General features: G+C 49.0%; 1 protein-coding gene across 1 annotated transcript in view; it reads right to left on the bottom strand.

Moving 5' to 3' along the window:
• Nucleotides 1-5,816, bottom strand: part of LOC110318038 (DNA (cytosine-5)-methyltransferase 3B) — a 39,146-nt gene extending 33,330 nt beyond the window's left edge. Inside the window, exon 1 of the mRNA XM_029535753.1 lies at nucleotides 5,762-5,816. The gene's annotated coding sequence lies outside the window, so the exon portion shown is untranslated. The remainder of the gene's footprint in view (nucleotides 1-5,761) is intronic.
• Between the last annotated feature and the right edge of the window lie 5,125 nt (nucleotides 5,817-10,941).

The following is a 10,941-nucleotide window of genomic DNA, read 5'->3' as shown; positions in this document are numbered from 1 at the left end:
TGTCCCAGAATCAACCTGCTAAGGGTTCCAAAAGCAAAGGTACACACCAACACATCACCTGACATAGAAGTAGCCATTTATGGACATGAACAGAAACAAAAAAAAAAAAAAAAAAGGAAAAGAAAACAATCTAGCCCAGAACGTGGCTTTCTCACCCTGCTACACGCTCTCTGGAGACTAAAGCCAAGAATTTGAGGCCAGTCTAGACTACAAAACAAGTACCCAGGTCTACTAAGCAAGACCCCATTTCAATAATCTTTAAGTAAAATCTTACTTTCATTTGCTATATAAAGTGTTTTGTCTGCATGTACATTGTGTGTGTGTGTGTCTACGTCTACTACCTGCAGAGGCCAAAAGAGGGAATCAGATCCCCTGGAACTGGGATTATAGAGTTGTTTGCAGCCATGTGTGTGGGTCCTCTCATAGAACAGCCAGTGCTCTTAACTGCTGAGCCATCTCTCCAGAACCTCTCATCAAATTTTAAAATAATCAAAGATAAGCAGATGAGTGGTCCAGTCATTATAATGTCATAGCGAAATCTGCAAACTAATGACTGTTTGTATTAAACCTGGAAAAGAAGAGATTTTACACAGCTCCTGCTAGAAGGGGCCGTGTTCAAGTAGAGAAACCTGCACCTGGGGCTGGAGAGGTGGCTCAGGTTAAGAGCACTGTCTGCTCTTCCAAAGGTCCTGAGTTCAATTCCCAGCAACTGTATGGTGGCTCACAGCCATCTTTAATAGGATCTGGTGCCCTCTTCTGGTGTGTCTGAAGATAGCTACAGTGTACTCATATACAAAAAATATAAATATTAAGGAAGGTATAATTGTAATAATCAGAGCCCAGAGCCAGACTAGTCTAACAAAGACAAGTTCAGACACCTGAGCCACACTGTTGCTGCTGGTCCCTCTTTGTCCAGAGCAAGGAAGGACACATTTCTTCAGGGTTTTCCTAATCCTTGCCCTACTTTGTTTGCCTTTGTTAAAAGACAGCTAAGCCCTACCTCCAGTACCCGCCTTCTGACGTGGCCAGCCTAAGCAACCATCTCTCGCCAGGTCCCTGGACTCATCAAGTGCTTCTTCAACTACATGATGCTGCAGCTGAAAAACCAGTACAGCCCATTCATGGGGCCTCAGGGAGCAGTGATGGCATTGGTAATATGGCCCCAGGTGGGTCTCCTAGCCCCAGCACTGGCCCAAGCACACATCCAAGGAGAGCTAGCCTCTTCCCTCTCCCAGGCGTCCGTGCTCAGTTTGTTCTGTTGTTGACATCCACACAGGCTGAGCCTTAGACAGGAAGGCAAGGGATTATGCAGCCTAAGTCCAGGGGAGGCAAGAACACAAGCTCACCAACCCTTACTCACAAGCTGTACGCTGGAAGAGCGGGTCAGGGGGAAAGGGGAAAAAAAAAAAAAAATCAAGTCAATTCAGAAACAGAAACCTAGGAAATGCAAACGAGTTCGTTTGCTATGCCCGGAACACCTGCTTTTTTTTTTTTTTTTTTCCTTTTCCTTTGAGGGGGCAGTGCCAAGTAAAGATAGAACCCAACCAGGTCCTCATGCATGTCTCATGCACCCTTACCCTATACAATGGAGCATCAAACGCCAATAAGGTCCATTGAAAAACCAGTCACACTCAAAGCTGTGAACACTAAATGTTGAGCTGGGGGCTGGTGAGATAGCTCAGCGGGTAAGAGCACCCGACTGCTCTTCCAAAGGTGCAGAGTTCAAATCCCAGCAACCACATGGTGGCTCACAACCATCCTTAACGAGATCTGACTACCTCTTCTGGAGTGTCTGAAGACAGCTACAGTGTACTTACATATAATAAATAAATCTTTAAGATAAATAAATAAATAAATGTTGAGCTGGACAGAGACAGACTTGAAACCCAGCTCTCTATGAGCCTATCAACAGCAAGACTCTCACCTGCAACACCCCAGTGAGACCATGTGTAGTTCCGAGGTTGTGGACTTGCATAGCATAAACAGTGCCCCCCACCCCTGGATTCAATCCCCAGCAACAGCAAAAGCAAGCAAGACTCGTGTCTCATGCCCATAATCCAAGCACAAAGCATCGAAGCAAAATAACAGCCAGGCTGTTCTACACACCATGTCATAACAAACATCAGTCTAGCCGGGGACACCAGGGATACACAGCAAGACTCAAAAAAGCAAACAAAAGCTAAAATGTATTGTTTTATGTGTGCACAGTACAATGGATTAAACCCAGGGCCTCATGCTGGCTGAGGAAGTGTTCTACTACTGAACTACATCCTCAACATTTGACTCCAAGGCGTCCTTTTCTATTACCTAAACTTTAGCATCTCGAGCAATTAGACAGTAATAAAGCTCCTTTAAAAAAAAAAAAAAAAAAAAAAAGAGCCACCCAGGGCTAGAGAGATGGCTCAGTGGTTAAGAGCGCTGACTGCTCCTCCAGAGGTCCTGAGTTCAATTCTCACCAACCACGTGGTGGCTCACAACCATCTGTAATGGAATCTGATGCCCTCTTCTGATGTGTCTGAAGAAAATGACAGTGTAGTCACATACATAACAAAATAAATAAATCTTTTTTTTTTAAATGTTAGGCAATCCATTAAAAAGAAAAGAAAAAGAAAGAGCCTCCCTTGTTCACTTTATAGATAGACCAAGCGAGGCCTAGGACATGACCTCATAAGCTGACTGTCAATCCTGGGCCCTGCTAAGGCTGCTTCAGCATCCTGTTACCCTGCAGACACAGGGCTTTAATCGACTAACTGTGAGTGAGCAATCAACTCACTAATCTAAAACTATACTGGATCCAACGTGACCCTTCTTGCCACTGGTGGGATCTCAGGTAGGAGAGCCTCAGGAAACTAACTCAACACAGCAGCCAATGTATCTGTGTCAGCCAGAGAGAGACACACATGAACATCTGCACTGGCCATCTGTCCTTCTGAGAGTAATCCATCCTGAGATGACATGACGGAAAATGTTAAAGTGTAAATGTCCCCTATTAAAAGCTAGTCACAATAATGGAAGTGCCTAGATCTCCCAGAGCCTCGACCCCACCACCTATTAAGGGGCCCGCGCGCGCGCGCGCGCGCGCGCGCGCGCACGCGCACACACACACACACACACACACACACAGTCACACTTTGCAAAAGACATGAGCAACATTTAGACGTGGCCCGAGGAAGGCCATGGAGGGAGATTAGTGGGGAGAGGTAGAAACAAGCCAGGCCACCCAACAGAAGACAGTTAAGGCCAGGCCTGGTGATGCATGCAGTACTTGGGGGCAAAGGACCACCTCTATGCAAGACAGAAGGCCCTATTTCTTATGGAAAAAAGAACAAGGAAAAAAAAATCCCAGGAAACTTCAAATTTAGCAAGCGCTATCTTGAAAGTGGTATCCAGAACTAGAGGTGGCGCCGACATGGAAGTTGGTTTGGGACAAAAGAATGCCAAGGGACATTTCCCTGGATGGCGTACTTGTCCAAATGTCCACTGCAATCGGGTGCCTTGGGCTGCGATAATGAAGGGTGACAGGCGTCTCTGGGTCAGAGGCACCACATGGCTGGAGGAAGGGCAAGCTTGGAAGCAGCGTTGCCAGCCCCACCTCCCTTCCTCCTCCCTCAGCCCCCTGCAGCTCCAAGATCCTCTTCTCCCCTCCCCCAACCTTTGTAGGGGTAAGAGTTTGGCCTATGGCTTTAAGAAGGATGTGGCCGGCCCCAGCAGCCTCACCAGCCCCTTTGTCTCAGCTCTCCCCACCCCAACAGGAAAGGTGAAGGATTTTGCTTAGCTTGTCAATTACACCTTTAGCAATCCTCAAACATGGAGGGGGAAGAAGGAAGAAAAAAAAAAATGGCCCCAAACCATAAACAACACAGCCCTTTTCCAACAGGAAACAAAGGGGCCGGTGATGGAATGGAGATGGCCCTGCAGGTAAAGACACTTGCAGCCAAGGCTGCCGTCCTTGGTTTGATCTCCAGACCCACATGGTAGAGTGTGCTGCCTGCCACACGTTTTCCTCTGACCTTCACAATGGTGGCCTGCTCGTGCACACACGTACAGAATAAAATATAATTTTTTTTTTTTTTAAAGGAAACAAAGACAGCCCTTCCTGCCAACTCCCCAGTTAGACAATGATGGTTTAGAAACGCTTCCATAGCTGAGAATGAAACTCAGTACCTCGGGGAGGCAGGAAAAGGAGGGGCTGGACTTTCCATTCCGCTCGGCCCAGCAGACCTCAACATTCGCATACTGAGGCCTACTCCAGGTGCTGTACCATTGAGTGCTTATCCCACCTTAAAGATGGGAGGGTTGAAGACCCCCACATGCTGGCTTCCTCCCTAATCTTAGTGAACTGTTTTTATTGCACATGGCTTTCTATAGCAACTAAGGCACATGGATAGAACTGTAATCGCTTTTGCGATAGTAGGATTTAAGCACAAATCCAAGACAGTGCTTGCCCAAGAAGGGCAGCCTGCTTCCAACCATGTGCGGCGAGGTCATGAGGCCAACCACACAATAAAGATGGTGCTTGGTGTATTACCAACCTTACGGAAGTTTACCTTGAAGCTGGTAGGTGTAATGCAGTGGTGGTAGGTGGCTTACCTGAAAAAAGGCCCTGGATTTGATCCCAAGGCACTATAGGTGGGGGAGGGGAGGTCCCGAGTCTGGAAAGGTGTATACCTGAGGTTTCCAAGGTCTGGCACAAGCCTCAGCAGGCCTGGTGGACGGAGGAAGGTCGGTGAGTGCCACCAGCCCAAAGCCCACTACATCCACAAGTCCGGAAGCAATCTACTGAGGCCTTAATTCATTTTAATTCATATGCCTCAGAGTGCAAAGCAGGAATCACAGGATTCCATGCCTCGGATGCAGGGGGTGGCAGGCTGGAGGCAGAGGCATGGAGAGCACAGGACTGCTGTTGCCACAGGTGAGACTGGAGCAAGAAACTTCCCCTCCGTGTAGTCCAACCTTGGGAACGCAGTAGGTCTCCGCTTTGATTGCACCCTCTAGCCTGGACAGATTCCACAGGTATCCCTAAGCAATCCCTGAAGCACAGACGATTGACCGCTAGGAAGTGGAGGCAGAGGGTTATTTTACAATTAAGGGCTCAGTGTATTGACTAGGTAGTGGGGGCTACCTCACCCCGGAAGAAGGCTAAGAATGAAAAGTGAGCCCCTAGGGCAGCCGACATGGTGAGGAACCGCCCCCCGCTGGCTCCTCCCCGGCCAGGTGTGCTGAGCCAGCCCCTCCCAGCAGCCGGCTCAAGTGGCTCGGCTCCGGAGGACCCCGGCGACAACGCCCATCTCGCATCCCCACTTGCCGGTACCCAGAGCGCCATCCCAACCTGGGAGTGCGAGGTTCCAAGTCAGAAGGGATCCACATCCACTGCTACATTGACGAAACAACTTCTCCCTCTACATCCCAGCCTTTCCTCCCCGAGGAGGCTCTGGGTAAGAACTGGACTAGGTAAGGACCTTGGGTCCCGGGGACAGCCACCGCTCGGGCCCCACTCCGCTCCCAAGTGTTCTCAACTCTACACTCCAGAAAAGTTGCTGCAGGCCTCCTCCCCTCAACTCTTCAGAGTTGGGGAGTGCAGCGAGGACTTCGCTTCCTCTGTCCCCGTGCCCGGTCCCGTGTCCCCGTCCCGCTAAGCGCCACGCGCCCCGTTCTCCCCGACCCCGGCAAACATCCAGGCGCCACCAAGAGACCTGTCCACCCGGAACCCACACAGTCCCAACCACCAGGTTCCACCCCACGAGGGGCGCGTGGCACTCACCTGTCGCGAGGCTGGCTGTGGCGCGGCGCCGCGGTCGCGCCGCGGGTCCTGGCCGGCGGGCGGCACGGGGTGTCGAGTTCGCGAATCTCCGGCGCCGATCGCCGCGCTACGTTTACTTGGGCCGCTTAACCCCCTCGCTGCCGGCCGGGAGCGCCCGTGCGCTCGCCCGCGCGCCAGTGGGCCACCCGGTCTAGTCCGCGGCGCTCAGGCGAGAGCGTCCACGCGGGCTGCGGCTGCGAGGCGAGGGGCGGCGACGAGGACGCTACGGGCCGGGCGCGCACGGGAGTGGGTGGGGAGGGGGCGGCGCCGCTGCCCTTGTAGCCCCGGCCCGGCCCTCGCCCCGCCCCCGCTCGGGGGGCGCCCCCGCCGCAGCCACTCACCGGCCGGCCGGGCTTAGGGGACGGGCGAGGGAGATTTGAAATCCCTCCCGAGCTTCCTCGCCCCGCCTCCTCGGGAGCCTCCCCCGAGCCCCCTATGCCTTGGGGGGTCACCGTCCTGGATGACCAGAGCCCACGGATAGCTCCCAGCCCTCTCCACCTGAGACACACACCCCCTTTCCTGTCCCCCAATCCGGATCAGATGCACACACGCACATACAAGCACACTCACAGGTCTGGATGAGCGGCCCAGAGAGGGAAGAGCTCCTGCTGCAGTCACACAGCAACCCTGCATCAGCTTTTCGACCACCCCTCTGCTGCAAAGCTATCCAGGACGCTGTGGTGGCCCTGTGGGTCACCCGCTGGGGACCCCGTACTGCTTCCTGCTTTCACCTAGCTTGGCCTTTGTCAGCCATCTTGAGGGGAGAGAAGGCCTTGAAGGAAGAAAAAGCATACGTGTTCCCCCAACTACCTGGGTTCCTCGTGCCAGCTGGGGAGGAGCCCTACTCTTGCAGCTTAGGGCTGCCTAGGCCAAAAGGCACACGCTGAACCACTGGAGAAACACAAATATTTATGATAGGCACCTGGCGTTCATGTTTATTTGTTTTCCTGCTCTTCTGCCTCCATACATTAGACGGTGAACACTAAAGTAGACACTAAATAAATATATGTTAAAGGAATAAACAAATCGACTGATTGCAAAGGCTCACTACAAGGCCGAGCACTTGCAGGCTCAGCTTTCACAGATCTTGTATTCTGTTGGCTCCCTGACTTCCCTCCAGCCTCTTCTGCTTTGCTGCTTGCTCCTCCTACACACCAAGCATTGTCCTTCTAAGGACAGCTTTGGACTCTTTCCTCCTTTCAGACTTTGTTTCCCCAGATCTGTCACAGGAAGAGGCTTTCTTATCACCAAACAGAACAGTCTTCAAATCCTTCTAGTTCCTCGTGTTCCTATAATACCGAAACCCATCTGAGATTGTTTTGTACAGTCCTGTCTGCATCTCCTTGCAGGGCAGAGGTGGCTTCCATCTTCCAACTAGATGGAAACTGGGAGCTACATCTCTCTAAGAGCACAAGTCCACAGGGAGGCTAGCATCAAAAGGAACTAACTCAATACAAGTTGGTTGAATGAATGAATGAATCTCCACAGGCCTCTGGCCTCTGGGGATCTAACTCCTGTTAAAAGCAGCTTCCCTCCTGCTCTTCTTCCCTGTTAGTGAGTAAATGGGCAAATGGCGACTGTTTGGTTTTAACACTTCCTGGGCTCTTTTCCACTTAAAAAAAAAAAAAAAAAGTAGACTGGTCAAAAGACAAAAGGAGAGAAAGCCCAGCCCAGCCTGGACCTGGCCCCTAGGGAAGAGGAGCAGCGGGAATGTCTTGACTGTCAGGGCTCTGAAGTGTGTCCGGAAGTTGGTGCAAAAGCGCATGATGCCTTGAAAGAGTCTGGATGGGCAGGCGGTCTCGGTCTGTTGCTGGGAAGGACTCTTAACTGTCAAGAGAATCAGGGCATGGTGGATCCTACCTGGAATCCCAGCACTTGGGAGTTAAGAAATTTAAGGCCAACCTCGGTGACACAGCAAGTACCCGACCAGACTGGACTGTGGCTGTGTGAGACCCTATCTAAATCCCACTTCTCTACACCCTGAAGAAAAAGTGCAGGAAAATGGGAATAAGAAAACTACAGACAGAACCAGACAGATGGCTCAGTGATTAAGAGCACTGGCTGATCTTCCAGAGGAACAGGGGTCAATTCCCAGCAACCACATGGCAGCTCACAACTATAGGTAACTCCAATTCCAGGAGCCCAGACACCCTCTTCTGGCTTCCACAAGAAGCTAAACACCCATACATACAAAATAATAAACTTATTTTTAAGAAGAAAGAAAGAGAACTACCTCCAGGGAGGTGTGGTGGTGCAAACCTTTAGTTCCAGCACTTCAGAGGCAGACAGGATGATCTCTGGCCAGTCCATTACAAGTCAGGTGAGCCAGGGTCATGCAATGAGACCTTGTTGAAAGAAAGAAAATACTCTCCAGAAAGCACAAAACTTTACCCTTTGAAAAGCCATTGGCCATATTGGTCAACTCACTTGGGCCACAAGACTGCCCCGTGAAAAGGCAGGACAAAGAGCATCGGCCTGAGTCTGGGACAAGTGGAGCAGAAACCCGGGTGGAAGAGGGAGGCATTTATATAACGTGACTTTGGCTCACCCACCTGTATGTGGAGGTTTGCCAGTAGTGTTTACTGTAATGACCGCTCATAGTGATTACAGCCGGGACGGTAATCACTGTTCACATCAGGGCTGGGTTGGTAGCTCTGTGGTCGAGGGCTTGCTGATTTTGTGCAGGGCCCAGAGGTTTGATCCCTAGTGCTATATGCACACAGACATCTGTGATTTAAGCCCCTTTGTTTTACATTCAAGAAACAAGCTGGGTTGGTGGCACAAGCTTTCTGCTCGAGCTCTAGGGAGGCAAAGGTGGCAGGGTTATTAGGAGTCTGAGCCTGACTGGCCTACAAAGAGAGTTCAGGATAAGCCTGGAGTATAGACTAAGAAGCCTTCCCATCTCCTTCAACAAAGAATGAAGAAAACACATATACAAAGGGATATCTTTGCTCTTAACAAACAGGAAGTATTTGGGAAAAGAGTATACTAGCACCTGCTTATTCTCTCATACTGGAAAATAAATGCACGTATATGCAGGAGGCAGATTTAAAAGCAAATGAGGCAAAATATAAACACGTGGGTGATCTGCTTTTAAATTTTTGTATATTCCTTGTATTTGTATTATGACTTTAAAAAAATTGTTTTTCATTTATTTATGTGGGGTGTTGACTAGAGGTCAGAGGGCAGTTTTTCAAGACTCCCTTCCTTTCCACAGTGTTGGCTCTGGGGATTGAACTCAGCTCTTTGAGCTTGGCAAGATGTGTCTTTACCCACTGAGCCATCTTACCAGCCCTCTTAGGTTAAATTCTGGTATTCAAGAGCCAGATGTGACAAAGTGTGGCACTTTAATCCCAGTACTCAGGAGGCCAAGGCAGGTGAACCTCTTGAGTTCAAAGCCAGCCTGATCTATGTTGGGGGATGCAAGCCAGCCGAGGCTATACATACCCTATTTCAAAAACAAACAAACAAAACTTGTCTTGTTCATAAAAGATTCCCTCAAGTAAAGTTTTATCATAAAGCATACATTTAAACTAGGCCTGGGGCTGGTGAGATGGCTCAGTGGGTAAGAAAGAGCACTGAATGTTCTTCCGAAGGTCCTGAGTTCAAATCCCAGCAACCACATGGTAGCTCACAACCATCAGTCATGAGATACGATGCCTTCTTCTGGTATGTCTAAAGACAACGACAGTGTATTTACATATAATAATAAATAAAATCTTTAAAAAAAGAAAAGAAAAAAAAAACGAGCCGGGCGTGGTGGCGCACGCCTTTAATCCCAGCACTTGGGAGGCAGAGGCAGGTGAATTTCTGAGTTTGAGGCCAGCCTGGTCTCCAGAGTGAGTTCCAGGACAGCCAGGGCTACACAGAGAAACCCTGTCTCCAAAAAAACCAAAAAAAAAAAAAAAAAGAAAGAAAGAAAGAAATTCAAGTTCTCCTACAGGGCAAGGCCATTCTGTTTTAATAGAATCCTTGACTCCAAAGAAAAGCAAACAAGGGCTGAAGAGATGGCTCAGCAGTTAGGAGCATTGAATGTTCTTCCAGAAGATCCAGGTTAGACTCCAAGCACCCACAGCATTTGGAACTCCAGTTCCAGGGAATCTAACACCTCCATTTGACCTCCGCAGAAACCAAGCTCACATGCAGTACACAGACAGACATACAGGCAAAACACTCATACATATAAAATAGAAATAAATCTTAAAAACCAACCAACCAAAAGTATGCTGATCGGGGAAAGACACGTGCCACCAAGTCTAAGGACCTGAGTTGTGAATGCTGGAACCCACGTCATGATGGAAGTTGGGAACCAGCTCTAGCCAGTTGTTCCTTCAACTCCACACCTGCACTGTGACACACACACCCATGCACAAGATCAGTCAGTCAATAAATGTGGGCTAGGGTGGTTTGGTTTGGTTTAAGTACATTAAAGCTAAGTGTCACATACCTGTTATCTCAACAGAGATAGAGGCAGGAGGATTAGTCAGGTTTCAAAGCCAACAGGATCTTGTCTCAAGCAACAAGAACAAAAATCAGGGGCTCATAAATGACTCAGTGGTTAAGAGCACTGACTGCTCTTCCAAAGGTCCTGAGTTCAAATCCCAGCAACCACATGGAGGCTCACAACCATCTGTAATGAGATCTGACTCCCTCTTCTGGTACATCTAAAGACAGCTATAGTATACTTATAATAAATAAATAAATAAATAAATAAATAAATAAATAAATAAATAAATAAATCTAAAAAAAAAAACCAAAAAACAAAAAACAAAATGTGGTGAAGGGTACCTGCCATCCTGAATCTCAGGAGACAAGGGCAGCAGGGTCTCCATGAGTTCCAAGCCACCAGCCACCATAAGACCCTGCCCAACAAGGATGAAAAAAACAACCATCCTCTCCTCTGTAGCTGGGTACAGTCACGCAGGACCTGTGATTCTAGATCCTGAGTGGTGTAGGAGGATCAGGGTTCAAGGTCAGCCTGGGGTACATGAGACTGTTAAAAATAAGCTATACATCCATCGGTTGATATTTGTGTTTGGCCCTGCTATCTTAGAGCAGCTGTGGTTATCTATCTATCTATCTATCTATCTATCTATCTATGTTTTTCAAGAACAGGGTTTTCTTTTTTTTTTTTTTTTTTT

This window comes from Mus pahari, chromosome 3, assembly GCF_900095145.1.
Source record: "Mus pahari chromosome 3, PAHARI_EIJ_v1.1, whole genome shotgun sequence".
NCBI classification, from domain to species: domain Eukaryota; kingdom Metazoa; phylum Chordata; class Mammalia; order Rodentia; family Muridae; genus Mus; species Mus pahari.
Note: the sequence above shows the minus strand (reverse complement) of the source record. Positions and strands in the feature narration are given on the sequence as shown.